We start from the raw sequence: 22,133 nt of genomic DNA, 5'->3' as shown, positions 1-22,133 counted from the left end.
TTGTTCACTAAAAATATATAAATTACTTTAATAAAGACCATGAAAGACATGCAAGATCTAGTTTCTAATCCATAGCTGAGAACAAATAAGTTGTGGTTAACTATTAGGGAATGAATGATTTCCTAATTAACTCTTAGGAAAGACAGGGTGATATAGGGGAAAGGGGAAAGAGACCTGGGCTTTAGAGACCTAACACCTGAGGTCAGGTGGGGAGCCTGCCATTGGTGTGGTCCAGGCTGAAGTCCTCCTTCTCTCACAGACCCACTTTTTCCTCCCGCAGACCCTTTTCCAATCACTGACACCAGCTGAGACTGCTCCCCCAGCTCTCTTCCTGAATTCAGCCGCAGGCATGTGCAGCTAAGGGACCCTTACCGTGCATTATTTCACTTGGGCTTTTGCAACAACCTTCTGTTCCAGATCTTGACTGTCCAAACCACCTGATATTCTGCTGCTAGACCCAGCACCTTCCACATGATTATGTTTCTCCCTTGGCTGACAATCTTTCCTGGATCCTCATTTTTGAACAAAATATTCAGCCCTGCTTTGCAGGGTCCTATGGACTTTTCATGATATGATCTCAGTCTAATTCCCCAGCTTTCTCATGTACCTTGTTGATCCAACCAAACTAAGCCAAATTAATCTCCTGGGGTACCCACTGCTCATGCTTTTTTTCTCTCCTAGCCTTCCCAACCTCCACCACCCAATCACAGATTTGTCTCTTCTGAAGTTTTTGCTTGTTTCTGATTTTTCCATAGTTCTACTCTCCTTTAAGATACTCTATACATTCTAGTTGACCCTACTTGGTAACAAGTGTTATCCTAGTTATGTGGGGAGATGACTAATTTCTGCTCCTTGTCCCTAAGTCTTATAAGGCTGGGCTGGGTTTTTATCATCTTGGTATTTGTCACAGTTTTTATGGTATTGCCTTAAACTTAGTAGACACTCAAATATGTGATGAATAAGTCAATTCAATTAATGGATAACTGCTATTAACTGTGTGACCCAGGGAATCTCACTTTTGGCTTCAGGTTCTTTATTTGCAAAATAATAAGATTAAAGGATAATCTCCATCTTGTTTTTATATTTTCTTCCAGTTTATAAAGCTTATTCTTCTAAATCATTCCATGTCATCATACAAAGAAAAACTGTAGTATATTTGAAATAAACATAAAAAACTCTTTGAATATAATTACAGTTTCAGTTTCCCCAGCTTCACATTTCTATTATTTTAAGTTCCCTAATGTTAGCATATGAATTAATAATTTTTTTTCAAATAAAAAGATTGCGTAATAAGATTTTCAGTGGCTAACAGAATCTGTTTTTACCACAGTTTCAATGCTCATATTTTCCCAAAGTTTTTGGATATTGCTATTTGGTAAGAAGTGTGGAGCTTATATATTTACATTTATTTTAATTTTAGGCTAGTTGATTATTGTTAATGGTTCTCCTCTTTTTCTAATATCTTTATTTTTTTCATTCCAATCTGTCACTGTTTTATTTTCAGCTGCATCTGGTCTCCTGCAGAGATACACTCTTTGCCACTGATGCCATACTCCAGGACTAATGATGTTAGCTGACATGTTTATGGTGAGTTGATGCACTCTGTATCCTTGAATACACAGGGGATGTGATGAAATCTGAAGAACAACTGAATCTGTGAGATAGCAAGACACTTTCTAATGGCATTTTACTCTATTTTCAAAGAATGTTATGACAGGGGATGTCAGTTTGAGTCATCATTCTGTTAAAACAGATAGATACATGCATTCAAATTCTTGACTTGGTATGAAAGTTATATTTCAACTTGGCATTTCACTGGATATTTGAATTTAAAAGTTTCATTACCTCATATACAAACAAAGTAATTTTGGTGCTTATCTTGCATCCTGCTTGAGAGAGACAATAAGAATTTCTTTAATGTGTTCACAGCAAGGCTGGTGTTTTGAGGTCATTTTATCACATGATTTGATGTTTATGCATCTGTGACGCTCTATGTATAGGAAACTTTTATGGCTTATCATGAAAGGATTGTCACTGACAACTCCAATTCCTTTGGAGGTAGGAATAATTCAGCATTCAGCCTATGATTGCTTCTTTGCATTATAAGAATGATTCTCCTGTAGCTATAATTTTAATGCTATTTTACCACTCTTGTGATTTCTGAACACTCATAAGCATGGCATATTTTTTTAAATTTATGGGGAGAGAATAAATATTTAAACAACTACTTAAACCTTAGTTCTTAGAATATTGTTTATCCTGTTTAAATTATTGTAAAAAATTTATTTGTATGGTCAAGATCCTTTCAAACACCAAGTTCATTGACCTTATCTAATATATTGAATGACATGAAGAATTCTGACTTTGCTAACATTTGCCATTTTTCAAAATAGCCAGACAAATTATATCTGGTATGCTGGGGCTCAACTCAATATTGGGGAAATAACTCACATTGGGGAAATAACTTTATTTTCTCCACCACTGTCTTTAGATCCACATGGTTGGGAACTCCTTTCAAGGCCATAAATGAGATATCTGGCAAATTTCTTAGCTTTTTAGTCACTTTGAAATGCAGAATAGCTCTTTTGAAGTAGTAAAAAGTAGTAGTCCTGTGTAATCCAAATTAAGAAAAAGAATTCATTCCATGTGCAGTTTAAAGCTTCTCGCCTTGTGTTCACCATGGTAAACCCCAACCCCAGCTTAGACCTAAGCCAGGGCCCATGGCCTGCAGCGGGGGGTCTGGGGGCAAGGCAGGGCCTGTTCTGTCACTGATTTTTGTCCTGCTTCTTCACCACTTGTTAACTGTGGCTTGGGGACCAGGCAGGGAGGAAGAACCAGAGGAAAAGGGCAGGACCTCAATCGATTGTTGTCATGAGAGGCTGACCTTGAGGCCCTCACTGTGGAAGGTGTTCAAATGCTGGTTCTTCTCAGAGGATGCTTTGGTGAGCTTCACAGAATTCTTCCACCCACCCTCCCCAAACCTTTCCCAGACCTCTAGCCCTTTACTCTTCTCTGAAGTGGGGACATACTTTCTGGCTTGAATGGACATTCATCTTCTTAGTTCCTGCTCCTAAGGGGCATGCGCTGTACATTCTTGCCCTGGTAAGAAGTTTTCCTGAGCCAAGTACTGTTCGAATGTCTTGAGCCTAGATGCATTCCTCCAACCCAAAATAGAACTCAGCACCTTTCTCCTTGCATCCTAACCTTGGGCATGCAGAATGTGCCACTGCAACTCTCCCTCCAATGTCTGCCATCCAAAGCAGTTCGGGTTGGCCTGCTCTTTCAGGTGAGGGTCTTAACTCTAGACAATGCAGGACAAGGGAAGAGACTTCCCTTCTATATTCAGGTTAAATAGCATTACAAGAACCTATGAATTTCTAAAGCTGAACAAGCATGGGAGCTGGGGGTGCAGAGGATGGGGAGAGAGGGTTTAAGATACCATTACCTCCTTTTCAACCCGTAGAACTCAGGAACAATTATACTAGAATATAAAACAGTGTGCTTAGATACTCATACCTATTTATAATGAATGCCTTTGGGTTTAAGGAAGAAACATTTTCTTTCTATTTAACATTTTGGAATAAACACTAGCTAAGTATAATGACACCCAGAACCATCAGGAATGCAATTGGACTAAATGTAGACTCATGTAAAAATGTCTAGTATTGGTGGCTCAAGTTCCACTGATGTCATTAGTAATGTGATTTTCTACTTTCATAAATTTCTGAATACAACAAAGTGTAATGATCCTCAACTTACACAACAATTGTATTCTTAGAAACTTTGGTGTATTTTAAAACTGTGCCAGGCCTTCACTTCAGCTATGACTGACTAAACTGTGGCAGTTGAAAACTCCTCATAAAAGCTGGATGGGGACAAAAAAAAATGTTCAAAAGCATCATAGAGTCATCACGGCAGCCAGGATTGAAGGAGCCAAAATCCCGGGGAGAAGGGAACACATTCTTCCCCCCTCAAGATATTGGCTAGCTCACAAGCAGTGAATAGTGAGAGGCTAAAAAGCTGAGCAGAAACCGGCTGCCAGTATGCTGAGAAATTCAGCAGGACTTTGGGAGTGGTGCCTGGGGGACAGAAATTAGAGCTCAGGGCCTGCCAAAGAGGTGGGGCTCAGCCTCTCAGTTGGGACCTTGAAAGGGCTCTTTTCTAGAAATAACAGAAATAATACTGGATCTTATAAAAACTGAAACCCAGCTTTGAATAAATTTGATACCTAGTTTAAATCCTAGCCAAATGTTAAAATAAATCATCTCTGGAGGAAAATAGCATCATTCAGACTCTCTAAAGACTTTCAACCTTATGTCATATCAGGCATACTGACAAATGGGACCAGAAGAAAAATAGACAGTGGAAATAGACTCACAAGTGATAGCACAGCTGTTAGATACAGATTTTGAAATAAAATAATGTGATCAAGAAAATAGAAGAAAAGAGGTGGAAGTTTATCAGAGAACTGTTCCCAACACACACACACACACACACACACACACACACACACACACACACACACACACACACACGTATGTATGTATCCATTATTAGTATTATCTAAAACAGGCTCTAGGATCAGATAAATATAAACAAAATGTAAGCAAAAAAACAGTTTTTGCACATAGATAATGTCTGGTGGAACATTTGAAAATCTTGTAGGGTGTGGAAACACTCTTCATGGTGTAGAACTGTCCTGAGCATTGCAGGGTTTCTGGTCCAAGTGCCAGTAGCATCTGACAGTCACCATGGCAACTGAACCATCTCCACAAGTTTCCCAGATGCCTTTGAGGGCATGCTTGACCTGTTGAGGGCTATAACTCAGCTGCTCAGTTGAGCCCCTTTTTAATGAGGGAAAGGTGCTGTCTAGAGAGCTGAGTCACCTATGCAAATCTGTACAAGTCACAGAGCTGGTTACTTGAAGGGCTGAAATTTGAGCCCTGATCCCCTAACTTACTACAGCGCTCTTCTGCAAATCCTTTGTTCCATTAAGTTTTAAAGCTCTTTGGTGGACTGGCTTTGATTTCTGGTCAGTTAGCAATTACCTGGATGAATGATACAGGATATTAGTATCTGAAACCCATTAGTTATTTTTAAAAGTCTTTGATTATAGTAATGCAATTTCCTTTCCAAACTTCTGAAGTACGTCAGGACATTCTGCTGAAAGTTTAAAGGTCTCAAAACATCTCACCCTGCTTCAGCTTAGGAGAATCAAAGGTATACTTCAAAGACCTGAAGTTCGAAAAATATCAGAAAGTCCTAGTTGGAGAAAAAGTTCAAAGCAATCACAAGTGAATCATGAGGGATTTGTGTGGACAGTTAGTATCCAAATATATTTTTCCTCTGAAATTCATACAGGCTTCTAAATTCAGTTGTATTAGCATTTTTATAAATTCTCTCACAACTCTGCAGTTCCTCAGCATCACATGAAATCATAACCTCCATTCCAATTTTAACATTGGGATCGCTGACATGTCTCAGACTTCTGAGATATCTGCTTCTTTGCTCTTTGCTTCTCTTACATGTGGGAATAGAGCTTGTCTAAGAGATTTGACTTTTTTCCACCTCTGTTTTTATAGGCAACTACAGATTTGCATTTTTATCACTCTATCAAAGCACATTGGCCTTGCTGTTGAGTTCTAATGGCTTTTTATTGGTAGTTCTCAGGATTAGTGCATCATTATTTATCGTTCTGGGTAGAGATATATGCAAGCTTCATTCTATTTCCTTTTCTTTTTTTTCCTGGTCCAGTAAATTCTTAGATTCTACTTATGAGCTATATGTATGTGCATATACATCTCACTAGTGAAGAGCCCTATAATAACGAGCACCCCCACCTACAGAAAGTAATTCCAGAACCATTAATTCTGTTTATAAATGCATACAAAGCCAAATGGCTCCACATCTATCAGAGCCTCAGTGAATTTCACCTCAAGGAGGCCTTACTGGGAAGGCACTGCACCCTGTGGAGGGGTCAGTTTTTATTTGCTGCAACTCTGTGCCAGGAAGGTCAAGAAGTTGTGGACACCAGTGATCACCCTTCAGTCTTTGCTATTTTAACAATGCCCTCAGCAGTATTTTCATCTCTAAGAGTTCATTTTTCTTAATTCCTCTGCTCAACAAATATGCTTGAACACTTAATTAATTGCAAGACTATTCCATTGAAATATATATGACCAATAGGCTTGTATTAAAATATTTCAGTCCTTGGCTTTTTATATGCTGTTTGGAAATCTCTGCAAACGTTATTTCAGTCCTAATTCTTTGCCTGAGTCCTTTTACGTAGCTGCACCATTTCCACGAACCACATGTAGTCACAGCAACTGTGAAGATGGATTTTAGGAGTATTATAAAGGTCTCTGGTTTCCTTCCTGCCCTACTCTCATTTTTCCCCTCCCCACCAGCTCCCAAATCCTTCTCCTGCCAGCTCATTAATGTGATCATTCTGTTACTTAGGAATCATTTCTTTGATTCAAGTTTTTTTCTTTTAATATTCTGTTACTTTGGAGTCATTTCTTTGACTTCAGATTATTTTTTAATCAAGATTTAAGCCTATTATTTCCTTATGTGTTAGTATCAATTGGCTTATACTTTATGAGAGCAAGTTTTGTTGGTGAGAAGGTACAGGAAGCTTGAAGATTCTGGTCCCTTTGAGGAATACGTCTTGGGCGGAGAGAGAGGAAGCCAGGGCTACCGAGCTATCCAGAACAGAGCTGATAACAGAGAATCTACCTTGTTTTAGAGAGATGCTCCTGGAACTGTGGTTCTCACCTGGTGTTGGGAGTTACCTCAGGGAAGGAGAAAATATGTCGTCTAACTTCCTTATTAGACAGACTGCTTAGTCCCCCAGTGTGTGCTAGTTCAGGCTAAAGGAAATCACTTAGAATATCAGATTCAGTGAGGTTTTATTCTCTTAATAGTCCAGGATGAGGAGTGGGCACAGAGACAGAAAGAGAGGAGTAATGCATTTTTTGCTCACTTTATTATATCGATACATTTTTCCTTAATTATGCTTTCTATAGGATAGTGTCAAAAGTATAGAGATGAGAGTCAGTCTGGTTCAAGTCCTGGCTGTGCCATTTACTCACAGTGTAACAAGCCAGCCCCATTGTACTTAATTTCCTCTAAAATGGGTAATAATAATAGGATCGACCACATAGGCCGATTGTGGAGATTAAATGGGAAAACATATGAAGCATTTAGCACAGTTTATGGAATAATGATAGGTAATATTTACATTCAAGTTTTATTTAACCATTTCCTTTATGATTTCATTTAATTTCAAAATATGGCTGTTTAATATCTCCTTAGGTATTACTCCACATATTTTCAATGGCCATTTACTATAGACTTTTCTATCCTTTCACAATTCAATGTATGATAGCTATTTTCTGAATTCTTTGGCTCCAGTGATTTAATTACCTGCCCTTTCAGAGAATTTACTACCAGTGGCATCTTAGTCTGACAGCATTTTACAGGCATGTTTTGTGTTTCAGCTGCTTTATCAACTGCTAATCCTATGCTCTTTCATTTAAAAGAGGTGAAAACTGGGACAAAAGCACGGGCTGCATTTACAGTTGTTCAGTGCATCTTTTCACTCGACTTTCAAGTACAAAGTGTCCCAAACACTTTCATGAGTCACTCCTCTTTTATTTTTAGTGAAATCACCTTTACAAAAGACATCTTCCAAACACTCTTTCTTGGGCAACTTCGAGTTACTAAAGTTAGTTGGCACTTGCTGTTCTTCCAAATACGTCCCAATGTGTTTACTAAGACCTTGTCTCTGAATCCTCATTAGCATGTCTGGCATGTAGTTCTGAAATAAAGCTCTCATTCAGTGTGTTTGTAGTAGACCCAACTTGGTTGATGTTGCTTGTCAAGATAACTGCCCAGGTGGTCATGAATATGTGGTCCTCCTTGTTGCAGAAGTGGGCTCCACTCCCGGCTGCCGCTGAACGGCTCGGCCAGTCAGAATGCCTCTTCCCAGTCCACAGGTGACTGTGGAATCCACAAGGTCGTCAAAATGGGATCAATATTGCCTGTGAATTTTACAAATGTGAGAAAGAACTCTTATTTTTATTTTTAAATTTCTCTTGTTCAACATCAGTAAGCTGTTAGCTTGGAGATCCCTCCAGTCACTGGTCACCTCTGGTGACCACTGGCCCTGAGAGAAACAGAGATGAAATGTATAGACAAAAAGAGAGCATCTAAATGGCATTTGAGTCCTTGGTCCACTATGTGAATCAGATCCACTCCTCGTCTTTTTCACTCTGCAAATATTCTGTTTAGGCTTAAGCTCGACCGAGTAGCTCATCACTTGAAAGTAAAAACATCCTCACCAATACAACGCCTTTAACCTTCAACCTCAGAGTTGGTGAAAGGATGTTGGTATTTCAAATTGAAACCTTACTAGCAATTTAAAGACTGAGAAATCCTATGCCAGAATTTAGCAAGTCTAAAACAAAGAATTTGAAACTTTTGTGAAATCCTTTTACCATTAACTGTGTAATCTCAACGTGGCAGTAATATTGCAAGACATGCAAGTTTAAGTGCTGCATGTGTCCTTTTCTGAGGAGTCCGACGAGGTAGCCCAGACCTACCTCAAATTCTAGTGGGGACTTATTGCCTAGGTGATCTTGAGCCCCTTTTATGGTTTTGCTTTGTAAACAAGAATTATAATGATCCCATAGTGTGGTGGTGAAAAGTAAAAGACAATAAGTAAAGGAGAACTTACTAGGCAATTTTCCAGTATAAAAATATTTCATATTTTTCTTCCCTTTTGTTGGCAGTTGAACCTGTGTTCAGGCTTCTTATTCTGCTGCAAAATATGTATGTGTGGGGAGTGTGTGTGTGTGTGTATGTGCGTGGTGGGGGAGTGCAGATCATCTTAGCAGCAGACTGTGAGAACTTTTTATACACCTAATCTCTTCATTTACGGGGATTGCTTCACTGTTACTCAGTCCCTAAGCCTCTGAGCCAAAATATTTGTCCTGGTTCTTCCATTCTCGCATATTCCCAAGACCTTTCCACAGCACGGTACAGCCCCTTCCTATTGCAAGTAATTTTTGACACAGAGATAAAACTACTGAAAATAGGTTTTCCCTTAGCTGAACCTCCTCCCAGGCAGTTTAATTCTTAATCATCACCTTAGTTCATTTCCTGGTTTTATTTTGTTGTTATTTGCCTCTAATACCAGCTCTATTTAAGGAGTTTCAGTTTTCCTTGAATTTTCCACAGCTAGAACTCCTCAGTCAGTAGGAAAATCCACCTTCCCTCGTTCTCTGGTCGTCAACTGCTCCAGACTTCTGTTATTAGTAGGTTATATTCAAGGGTGCACCTCTCTTTGTTGCTTTGGATCCCAGGGGCCCCAGTATATTTGAAACACTGAATACATGGCAACGACAAGTGTCACCACCTTTGTAATGTTTGCCGTGTTTACACGTGCTAAGACACTAGATGAACTGATATCTGTCACCTCTTCGGGCACTAGATGGCATTCTTCCTTGGCTGGTGGGGTGGGGGCATTCCTTCCTTCCTCTCCACACCATGTGCGTCTTACTTGAAACAGTTCACTCAGCCAAGAATTACTTTTCTTCATATAGGAGGACCTTCTCTGGACAAGGGTGTATGAGCTGAAACTGTCCTTCTGAAACACCCAAACATGGTCTTGCAATTCCACAACTGTTAACATCTATCACAATTAAACTTAAAATAAATTCCTTTTTAGGTCACTAAACACAAATGTTGACTATAACACACAGAGCTAGTAATAAGCCTATAAATAAATACTCGTGTGTTTTATGATAAGAAAGATTAACAGTCAGCTATGATGTTTCTCCTTGGACACATTTCTCATATTCAAGAATGGTTTTATTATTGCCTTTTTTAAGTGGGATATTTGGATGAACAGGCAATTGGTAAAAAGTCCTCGCCCTAGTGCTAATAAACTTTGAAGAAGAGTTTTCAGCTTCTTTAAAGGGTTAGTTTTTTTCCTGCTGATAGCTTGTAAGTAACTCAGGTTATAATTTCCACTGGTGCCATGGTCAAGCTATTACATTAGTATAAGAAAAAAATGAAACTATTGATGAGTCATCTCTCAGAACAACTAGATCCAACTGTTCAAAGGGGAAACAGACGAGACCAAGAAGTGATTTTCCTGTCAATTGCACTGTGTTTTATCTTAAGTAATTGTCTATTAGGAAGAACTGTATGGGGTGTTAGGGTCTCTGTTCTCTAAGACATACATTGTCTCTGCCTTTCCAAGTCTTTCTTTCAACTTACCATTAATAGTGAAAAGTAGGTATTGGCTACATGAATTACCTTAAGAGCCACCGCCTGAGGAGTATGTTAGCTATGGTAAGAATTGAGAAAAAATGCTTCATGGTAAGCATCGCTTTGAGCGATACTATGTCCAAGTAAAAATAATGAAGAGAGGGGTGTGATTCTGGACTCAGTCAAAGACAACCAAGACACTTTCTGTGGTGAGATGTTTTTATGTTACAGATTGTTTCTGGACCAACTTACCAATGTAATGGGTTTTTCTTAGGACCCATTACATTGAAATCAAATTGAGCAAGATTTATGCAGGCACTTTAAATAAGATTAGGCCTGTTATTCCAGTAAAAATCAGCAAATGCAGTGATAACAATTTGCTGATTCCCTTTCCTCCACCTCCAGGTTGAGGGGAGATGCCTCTCAGTATAGGTTTTATTTCCTGTGATGGATCTAGTTCCCAGTGAATGTGATGTTCAAGACTCCAAGAATCATCTCTTCCATCCTGAGGATAGGATAAGGTTGTCTCAAATCATCATCGGTATGTCATCAAGATACGTATAATGCAGTTCCAGCAGCATCAGTCTGTGAAGAGGGCCCCTTTCACTGTGTCTCACCTCAGCTGTCGTTTACCTCAGTACAAGGACTAGTGCCTTACAGGTCCATTGCTCCCAATTCTGCTGCATTGAACTGAGGGCAGGGGTCTTATCTTTAATTGGTTTATTTCTTTGTAATATCTGTTTGTGACAAGTTTGTGGAAAGACTTAAAATCATTAAATCATTTTACAGCCTTTGCAGCCATGTTTCTCAGGGGCTGTGATGTTTATGAGGTATTACAGTAAATTATTAGATAATTTAAATGAGAGTTTTAACTGCTTTCTAGGGTTTAAATACTTTCTTGAAGGGATGTTCCTATAGTTTGAACTCTCAAATAATTGTGATTGTTTTCTAATGAACTTAGTACAAAAATATGAACAAATGCACAAAGAGTTCTTGGGTGTCCTGATTTAGGTTTGTAAGAATACTGACTTACTGGCCATAAGAGAGGACACTTTCCTTTCTAGATGACAAAAGGGTGGCCCCCATGCAACTGGTTAATTCTTACCTCATGGAAATCATGGCACAACTCTAACTTTCTGTAATAGCTTTCTGTGGCTGCTATTTAGCACAGATTTATGGTTTAAAAACAACAGAAATTTATTCCCTATTTGTTCTGGAGGCCGGAAGTCTAAAATCAGTTTCATAGGACCAATTCAAGGCTGTACTTCCTCATGAGGCTCCAGGGGAGAGTGTGGCTTGCCTTTTTAAGTTCGTTGTGGCTGCCAGAATTCCTTGGTCTCTAGCATGATCTAACTTACTAATAATAACAGTGCTTGCTTTTCAGGAATTAACAACATTCTTCAGTAAGAATACAGACAACCTAAAGTGGCAGATTTGGGGACAATTGGGTTTGTGAACCATAATGTTACAAGTGAAATTTGCAAACTTTGTGTAGATTCACAGTTATGTGCATTTTTCTGCATTTGAATTTGTGTAAGATTTAGATTAGGTGTTTCTTATCATTGCTTATCCACACCTATGGGTGATTTCTAAAATCTGAGGCATTTTCTAAAAATCTCAGATCTGCTGTATCAGTATTTTCTGGTCCACACGTATTCTTGAGATGAGAACTTTATAATGGATTTTCTCATTAGTACTTAGAATTGACATACAGCTGCATGTTCTAGGAGATATGAAAGACAAGGCACAATGTTTTACCCTCCTTATTAAGGACTTATCTTTCCTCATTGTACAAGACTATGAGAATATGGAACTGACCCCTTAGCTCTTATTACTGATCCCAGGCTCCCCTGTTCAGCTAACCATACCTGGAATATGACACACAGTGGTGATCATTGGGTTCTTATGTAAAATCAAAGCTCCCTCCCTGGCCCCAGCTGTTCTTAATTACATCTCTTCTCCATTACATATTCCTCAGTTCTGAGGCTTTGTGTTATGGTTTAGTGCCTATAGTCCTGAATTGCTCTCTCCATTGCTTTGATGCTGACCACAACCTAGGGCTGGCTTCTTATCATCTGTCTGCAGATATTCCTAGACAGTGATTGCTTTCCACCAACTAACCACCCTGCCCCAGGTGTCTTGTGATATGATAATGCTTCCTTTTGACTCAAAACCACAATTATGGCACAGTAAAAAATAATAATGTGGGGAAATCCAAACACTATGGTCAATAGCTTGAAAAGTCTTATTTTCCTTTAGCTGAATTATGAAAATGAATTGTTCAGGCTGCAGTGATTATTGGCACACTAGGTGTAGAATAAAAGAAACATAATGATTTTTGTGTCCTGTGTTGCAGAAAAGACTGGCTCACAAACACTGTAGGAAACATTTCCTGTAAACCTGTAGGAAAGCAAGAATGGATATGGAAAGTCTAGTTAGAAGATGATTGTAAAATAAAGAGGAAAAATGGCTCATTCTATCTTTCCACATTCACTGATTTTATCCTTTTCTGGCTTTCAACATTGTGCTTTGATCAATGTATATTTGTTTAAGAAACAGTAAAGGATTCATGAATTAATAAATCTAGCTATGGCTTGGTGTAGGAGAAAAACTCAAACAGCTATGCTGTATCATTAGTATCTGCCTGTCACAAATGCCCATTCTTGATTTGCAAAACTGAGAAGTTCTATGGGATCATGAAAATACAGAGATCAAAGTGTTCTGATATAACAAATCACTCACTGGTACATCAGGGAAACAAGTTCAAAGTTCTCAGGATGTAGGGCAGACATCCCTTATTTCAGTCCTTGTGGACCAGAAAGTTATTAAGCAGAATTAAAGGTCTGATTAAGATTGCAAAGGGTATAGAGATTCCTGAGATTCTTGGTAATTATGCAATAGAAATTTAATCCAAATTGGCAGGAAATTAGTCTTTGAAGGATAAGAAGATGGTAACTAGGTCAGTTGACAATATGGTGTGAATATTTTGTCTGTGCTTAAGAAGAGGTCATTCTATCTGCTTCATTAAGATTCAAGTTTTCTATTAAAATGAAGATACATTAGGCTTTAGAAAAAAAATCAAGGAATTACAAACAGATATTCTAGATTGCAAGTGCTTGATGTCCACCCAGGAACTGAATTAATAGCCACAAAAATATGAAGTAAATATTTCTGTTCAAAATTCTCTTAAATTTATCCCCATATTATATGAAATAATCAGAGTTAGAATGAAGTTGAGGGTTTGAAATGTTGGAAATGTTGTCACTTGGCTTTGTGAGTTGGGCTGAATTAGATTTGGATGCCTCGGTCAGGAGTCCGGGGAGTGTGTCCTGATCAATGAAGGGCAGAGTTAAGGCAGCGAGGATCTGCCTTGATTGGCTTCTACTGGGAGGACTATTATTGCACCCCCCTCCCCACTTAGGTGGATTCTAGGTTTTGGAAGCAAAGAATGAAGCACAACCTTAAGGGAAAAGATAATCTGATAACAGATTCTCATTGATCAAAGAACGACTTTACCTCAGACAAATTCTGCTTTACAAGTGAAATTCTAATCTTGTTAAGAAACGTTGTCACCTGCCAAATAATACCAAAAGCATTATTTCTAGAGCCCAATTAACCCAAGGATAATCATTCACCTAATAAAACCCATTTGTAGGATCCATTAAATTATAATGTAATAGATTACTACGTAAGCATCAGATTCCCACACATGTGGGTCAGATTCCGGTGCTACGGTTATTAGCTATGAGACCTTAGTCATGGTGCTTCTCCAAATAAGCCTCATTTTTCTCATCTTTAAAATTGGGATAATAAAGTATTTACTTCATACAATTTTTAGGAGGATGAAATATAAAGAGCTTGTTATGAATAGCATGTAATAAACTCTATTTAAATCATAGCAACTACTTCTATTAGGAGGTCTTACAGATCATTCATGATTTTTATTCAGTTCTCATCACAGACAGAAACAAAGGAATGAAATGTTTCCATAGAGTATTATGCAAATATAGTGAATGTTCTATGAAACCAACACAGATACTCAAAGTAAACAATTGTAGGAGTAAACATAATTTCAAAATTCACCACTAAAGTGTTGTTATAAACTTCAATGAAACATTACCTGTCCTATCAAAACATTTACAGTATTCTCCGCACTTTTCACAGCCATGGATGGATAAGTGTTAATGGCATATTTTATCAGTTTTTCTTATATTTAGGTATTTGTTATTGGGAAAATAGTAACTGTTTAAGTAAGTTCTGCAAATGTTAGTGACTAGAGGGAATGAACCTAATGCATACACTGAATAGAATATTCTAGTGTTTTCTTGATTTGCTTAAACAGGATAAATCATGTGATTTTTTTTGAAAAATTCAATTTATATGAAAATGTAATTTCTAGACATTCAGCAGCCCATCACAAGGTAAAAAAACTGTTGTCATAAACCCAAAAAGAATGCAGTCTTACATTCTTGTGACTATATATCAAAATGAAATATTTTTCTGCAGGCACAGTAGGCAACTTATTATTATACATTTGGGATTTTTAAAGATTCATATTTTGTTTCAAAAGCAGGCTGTTATTTCTGATTGACTGCTTTGGGTTTTAAAACCAATATTGTCATTAGCAAAAATTATACCAGGTTATATAAGCATAAACAAAATCAGGCTGTATTTGAACAGCACCTCAGAGGAAGTTTCTCAAGCAGCCATTTAGATAATTTAAAATGTATTTTTTTTCTCAGATGTTCTGATACTTGGATACAAGGTATAAAAATTGCCCTTGGGTGATTGTTTTTAAAGGAATTACAAAGCTAAATCTTTATCCCTTAATTTCTAAGTACCTCACAATGTTTCCCTTGTGATCATCTGGTTTACCTTGTCTTTGCTAGTTAATCATAGAGAAATTTTCTTCTAAGAATTCTTACATAATCCATATACAAATGTCTGCTGTTGATTTTATTTTGGAAAAAAAACACATTTTTTTGATATTTGGTGGACTCTACCTAACCCACAATCCTTTTCTTTAAAAATTCTTTCTCCTCTATGCAACTGAACATTTGCAGCCATTTTTCCATCTCTTGATTCCCCGCCCCCCCGCCCACCTCCACTTTGAGCCAAGGTTCGGTTAATAAGATTCTCTTTCCTATTACTGGAGGTTTTGAGCCATAGTCAACTGCAGACTTCATTGGCTGAGTTTTTCATTTTGTGGAAATGCTGGTCTACAATCTCCTCAGAAAGAAGGGGATCTAGTTTTCAGAGAGAACAAATGGACAGATTATCCAGAGAGAAGCAAATGCAAGTTCATGAAGTCCCAACAAGTCAGAGAGAGGAATTTTGTTTTCTAAGACTGTGCAGTCACTGGTTCCAGACTGTTATGAGAGCCCTCTATCCATGAGCTCCATAAGCTATTCCTGTATGCTTATAACCAATTTCCCTTTGTTTAAGTAATTTTTGTGAGTTTCTATTGGCTATGTGCAACCAAAGGAGTTTTACTAAGGAAGAAATTCAAATCTGTGCCCTTCTGTAGGGGAAAAAAATTATGACCATGGTGGTAGAATTCTTCCCTGTGAAGTTGTGCAAGTCTGAATTTATACACTGCTTGAAAGCATCTGAAAAAGTGTCAAAAGGTATGAGAAACGTGTGTAAGTAATTTTAAGAATTCCTGATCATTGACAAAAAAGGGAAGCATGATTATTTCATATGCCAGAAGACTTAGTCAATATCCTTGAATAATTCATGGAAATAACTTATAAAACACGAGACAGAAAACTACACTAGGATTTCCAAGGGTAATTTTTACAATCAAGAATTTTTGCCTCTGATTTTAGAATCTTACTCCTTCATGTGAGGCGTGACTCCACTGTACATATTGTGAGAGAATTTAAGTAGTTTTCCTAAAGTCGCAGTAGGTGTATGCCAGAACCAGGATCAAGTCCAAGGCCCCATATGTTCTCAACTACTCAGCTATTCCACCTCCTGTGGTGATCCTAAAATTTGGAGGGTTGTAAAGCTTTTAACTCTTGCAGGAAGTTTATTTTCCAGTTATTATTGTGTCCAAAGAAACGATATAAATAAAGGAAGCACCTGATATTCCTTATTCACCATCCGTTGCTCCTTCTAGGTGCTCATCCTCTACTGCTCTGTGCCTCTTCCCAGGTCCCAGGCCCACTAGAGAGTAGAACTGGATATTATCGTTATTTAATGGCATGTAACTACCAACCACCCATCTTTACTACCCCTTCCTAGACTTTTCTTGTGATTCTGTAAGACTAGGAGTCATATTTGTGGTAGGAGAAAGCAGGATAGTGGCATTAAGAATCTTCCAAAGAACAGAGGCTTTTAATGTAAGGCATTTTTTTTTCTTTATGTACAGTTTAAGCTAATGGCTTTAAGTATTGCTGTGGGTGAATGAGCACCCTTGTCAGCTATCACAGTTTAAAAGTGGGTCCTAAAGACCTAGTGGTTCTTATTACTTTAAATAAAGCTGATAGCATCAGGCGATTCCAGTATAATTTTATTATAATGTATTTAGGTGGGTATAGTTGAGAATGACAAATGAGCAAAGCATAGGCTCTTTTCATATGCATTGATCCATGCTAAAAGGACCAATATTGCTCTTATTGCAGTATGTTGTGAGTCTGAGAAACAATGGACAGATTTATGATGAGTCAGTTACCTGACTGTAGCAAAATATAACATTAGTTCTCTTTTAGATGAATGTAAGAATAAACACTCTAGTAGCTGTAATGACTAAAAACATGTCTGATAGAATTACTATACTTTTCTTCACTTAGAGAAATTCCATAGCACATGATTTGAGGGTCATACTTGTAGTGCCAGATATTGGTTTAGATGGAAAGATAACAAGCAAGTTGTGTAAGTTATTGCTCCATGACTCTAACAGGAAAAAGGAACAACATTAGGAATAATTGATAGTGCAGGGATGAGGGAGATAAAAAGAGATGGACTGGGAAGAACTGAATGACTCTTGTGGCTTTACATCTGTCACAGTTTTTGTGCCACATTAAAGTTTCATTATTTTCACATTTTGTGTTTTCATATTTTTCCATCCCCTTCTTTCTGCTAAATTTACCAAGTAATATAATGTAGATAAGGGAGAGCTGTTTCTGCAAATGTCATTGAATCTGTTACTGGAAATGAATAAAGTGTTTCACTGATGCATTTCCTTCAAAGTACATTTTCAATTAGCAGCAGAGGATTTGTGAACCAAACATGTGCTTTAGAAATTATGTAAAAATAGCCCACGGCGTGAAAAAAACCAAAAACCTAAAGTCATGAATATTTGTGTCTTTGTTCAGTTTCAGTGGGCCAAAAGGGTTATGTCGACCTTCTTTTACAAATGTTTGTAATATGTGGTGTTTACCTAGAAATGCACTTTACCCCTCATCTCCTTGACCTTTATCTTGCCAAGTGTGCATTTTAGTAGTGATTCATGTTAATTTCACCAATGAGTTAAAAATATTTTATGTGTGAATGTCTGAGGGTCTGACTGAAATTATTTTCATAGCTCTGTATTAGCATACTTAGTATTTTGGAGTAATTCTTCAGAGCTAAGAAAGAAGCCATGATTCTGTTCTTTCTCCATGACTGAATCATCATTCAACCTCATGCAAGAGCTTGTATTTTTGGTGCTGTAGTTGAGTGGAAGTAAGAGACTTTAGTGGCTTGCCCTAAGCATGTGAATTCCGTGGATGTGTGGATGAGGGCTCTAACTTAAGATGCCACTACATCAACCAAACACCGAGCTGCTGAATCAGTGCTGCAGGACAGAGGAGAGGCCACCATCCATGTCTTCACCCACTGCATATTTCTTTCACTCCCTCTAGTGCCACCTACACACCCATGCTTTGACTTAGAAATCACATAAGGATGCGTGTGTTCAGGTGAATACAGCCTGTGTTTGTATCTTCATTCTCCCTTCCTCTCTGGCATAGGGAATATGCTTGTTCAGTGCTTTTTTATGAATACCGCATGTTCTAAATCCAACTCTACTTATCTAAGATTTTATTGAGTATTTTTGCATCTACATTCATCAGGGATATTGGTCTGTAATTTTCTTTTTTGGCGGGGTCTTTGCCTGGTTTTGGTATTAGGGTGATGTTGGCTTCATAGAATGAGTTTGGGAGTATTCCCTCTTCTTCTATTTTTTGGAACACTTTAAGGAGAATGGCTATTATGTCTTCTCTGTGTCTGATAAAATTACGAGGTAAATCCGTCCGGCCCCGGGGTTTTGTTCTTGGGTAGTTTTTTGATTGCCGTTTCAATTTCTTTCCTCGTAATTGGTTTGTTTAGATTTTGTGTTTCTTCCTTGGTCAGTCTTGGAAGGTTGTATTTTTCTAGGAAGTTGTCCATTTCTTCTAGGTTTTCCAGCTTGTTGGCATATAGGTTTTCATAGTAGTCTTTAATAATTCTTTGTATTTCTGTGGAGTCTGTCGTGATTTTTCCATTCTCATTTCTTATTCTGTTGATTTGTGTTGATTCTCTTTTTCTCTTAATAAGTTTGACTAGAGGCTTATCTATTTTGTTTATTTTCTCAAAGAACCAGCTCTTGGTTTCATTGATTTTTGCTATTGTTTTATTCTTCTCAATTTTGTTTATTTCTTCTCTGATCTTTATTATGTCCCTCCTTCTGCTGACTTTAGGCCTCATTTGTTCTTCTTTTTCCAGTTTCGATAATTGTGATGTCAGACTATTCATTTGGGATTGTTCTTCCTTCTTCAAGTGTGCCTGGATTGCTATATACTTTCCTCTTAAGACTGCTTTCGCTGCATCCCACAGAAGTTGGGGCTTTGTGTTGTCATTTGTTTCTATATATTCCTTGATCTCTATTTTGATTTGTTCATTGATCCATTGATTATTTAGAAGCATGTTGTTAAGCCTCCATGTGTTTGTGAGCCTTTTTGTTTTCTTTGTAGAATTTATTTCTAGTTTTATACCTTTGTGGTCTGAAAAATTGGTTGGTGGAATTTCAATATTTTGGAATTTGCTGAGGCTCTTTTTGTGAGCTAGTATGTGGTCTATTCTGGAGAATGTTCCATGTGCACTTGAGAAAAATGTATATCCTGTTGCTTTTGGATGTAGAGTTCTATAGATGTCTGTTAGGTCCATCTGTTCTAGTGTGTTGTTCAATGCCTGTGTGTCCTTACTTATTTTCTGCCTGGTGGATCTATCCTTTGGGGTGAGTGGTGTGTTGAAGTCTCCTACAATGAATGCATTGCAGTCTATTTCCCTCTTTAGTTCTGTTAGTATTTGTTTCACAAATGCTGGTGCTCCTGTGTTGGGTGCATATATATTTAGAATGGTTATATCCTCTTGTTGGACTGAGCCCTTTATCATTATGTAGTGTCCTTCTTTATCTCTTGTTACTTTCTTTGTTTTGAAGTCTATTTTGTCTGATATTAGTACTGCAACCCCTGCTTTCTTCTCACGGTTATTTGCCTGAAATATATTTTTCCATCCCTTGACTTTTAGTCTGTGCTTGTCTTTGGGTTTGAGGTGAGTTTCTTGTAAGCAGCATATAGATGGGTCTTGCTTTTTTATCCATTCTATTACTCTGTGTCGTTTGATTGGTGCATTAAGTCCATTTACATTTAGGGTGACTATTGAGAGATATGTACTTATTGCCATTGCAGGCTTTAGATTTGTGGTTACCAAAGGTTCAAGGTTAGCTTCTTTAGTATCTTACTGCCTAACTTAGCTCGCTTATTGAGCTGTTATATACACTGTCTGGAGATTCTTTTCTTCTCTCCCTTCTTATTCCTCCTCCATTCTTCATATGTTGGGTATCTTGTTCTGTGCTCTTTCTAGGAGTGCTCCCCTCTAGAGCAGTCCCTGTAGGATGCCCTGTAGAGGTGGTTTGTGGGAAGCAAATTCCCTCAGCTTTTGCTTGTCTGGAAATTGTTTAATCCCGCCATCATATTTAAATGATAGTCGTGCTGGATACAGTATCCTTGGTTCAAGGCCCTTCTGTTTCATTGCATTAAATATATCATGCCATTCTCTTCTGGCCTGTAGGGTTTCTGTCTAGAAGTCTGATGTTAGCCTGATGGGTTTTCCTTTATAGGTGACCTTTTTCTCTCTAGCTGCCTTTAAAACTCTTTCCTTGTCCTTGATCCTTGCCATTTTAATTATTATGTGTCTTGGTGTTGTCTTCCTTGGATCCTTTCTGTTGGGGGTTATGTGTATTTCCGTGGTCTGTTCAATTATTTCCTCCCCCAGTTTGGGGAAGTTTTCAGCAATAATTTCTTCAAAGAGACTTTCTATCCCTTTTCCTCTTTTTTCTTCTTCTGGTACCCCTATAATACGAATATTATTCCTTTTGGCTTGGTCACATAGTTCTCTAAGTGTTGTTTCGTTCCTGGAGATCCTTTTATCTCTCTTTATGTCAGCTTCTATACGTTCCTGTTCTCTGGTTTCTATTCCTTGAATGGCCTCTTGCATCTTTTCCATTCTGCTTATAAATCCTTCCAGGGTTTGTTTCACTTCTGTGATCTCCTTCTTGACATCTGTGATCTCCCTCTGGACTTCATCCCATTGCTCTTGCATTTTTCTCTGCATCTCATTCCATTGCTCTTGCATTTTTCTCTGCATCTCTGTCAGCATGTTCATGATTTTTATTTTGAATTCTTTTTCAGGAGGACTGGTTAGGTCTGTCTCCTTCTCAGGTGTTGTCTCTGTGATCTTTGTCTGCCTGTAGTTTTGCCTTTTCATGGTGATAGAGATAGTTTGCATAGCTGGTACAAGTGACAGCTGGGAGAGCTTTCCTTCTTGTTGGTTTGTGGGCTTCCTCTCCTGGGAGAATAGCGACCTCTAGTGGCCTATGCTTGTCAGCTGTGCGCAGACAGGGCTTCTGCTACCTGCCCGTTTGCTATGGAGTTTATCCCTGCTGTTACTGTGGGCGTGGCCTGGCTTGGGCTGGTGCTCCAAAGTGGTGGAGCCCCGTTGTAGGGGGAGCGGCTGGGAGGCTATTTATCTCCGTAAGGGGCCTCTGTGCTCCCTGTTGCCCAGGGGGTTAGAGTGCCCAGAGATCCCCAGATTCCCTGCCTCTGGGCTAAGTGTCCTGTCCTGCCCCTTTAAGACTTCCAAAAAGCACTCTCCAAACCAAAACAACAACAGCAACAATGAAAGAGGGCATAAAAAAAAAAAAAGTAAAAAACGCACGATTTTCTTTATCCTCAGGCGCTGGTCCCAGGCACCTGCTCACCGGTCCTGCCACCCTGCCTCCCTAGCACCGGGGTTCCTGTCCCTTCAAGGCTTCCAAAAAGCACCCACCAAAAAAAAAAAAAAAGGGGAAAATGTGCGATATTGTTTGTCCTCAGGCGCCGGTCCCAGGCACCCGCTCACTGGTCCCGCTGCCCTGCCTCCCTAGGACTGGTGTCCCCATCCCTCCAAGGCCTCCAGAAAGCATTCGCCAAAAAAAAAAGGGAAAAATGCATGATTTTCTTTGTCCTCAGGCGCTGGTCTCAGGCACCCACTCACCGGTCCTGCCGCCTCACCTCCCTGGCATTGGGGTCCCTGTCCTTTTAAGGCTTCCAAAAAGCACTCCAAAAAAAAGAAAAAAAAAGGAAAAAACGCATGATATTCTTTGTCCTCAGGCACCGGCCCCAGGCACCTGCCCACCGGTCCTGCCGCCCTGCCTCCCTAGTATTGGGAAAAATGCGTGATTTTCTTTGTCCCCAGGTACCGGTCTCAGGCACCTGCTCACCAGTCTTGCTGTCCTGTTTCCCTGGTATTGGGGTCCCTGTCCCTTTAAGGCTTCCAAAAAGCACTCGCCAAAAAAAAGAAAAAAAAAGGGAAAAACGCATGATATTCTTTGTCCTCAGGCACCGGCCCCAGGC

The sequence above is a fragment of the Manis javanica genome, chromosome 16 (assembly GCF_040802235.1).
Source record: "Manis javanica isolate MJ-LG chromosome 16, MJ_LKY, whole genome shotgun sequence".
In the NCBI taxonomy this organism is placed as follows: domain Eukaryota; kingdom Metazoa; phylum Chordata; class Mammalia; order Pholidota; family Manidae; genus Manis; species Manis javanica.
This window is presented reverse-complemented; position numbering follows the sequence as displayed.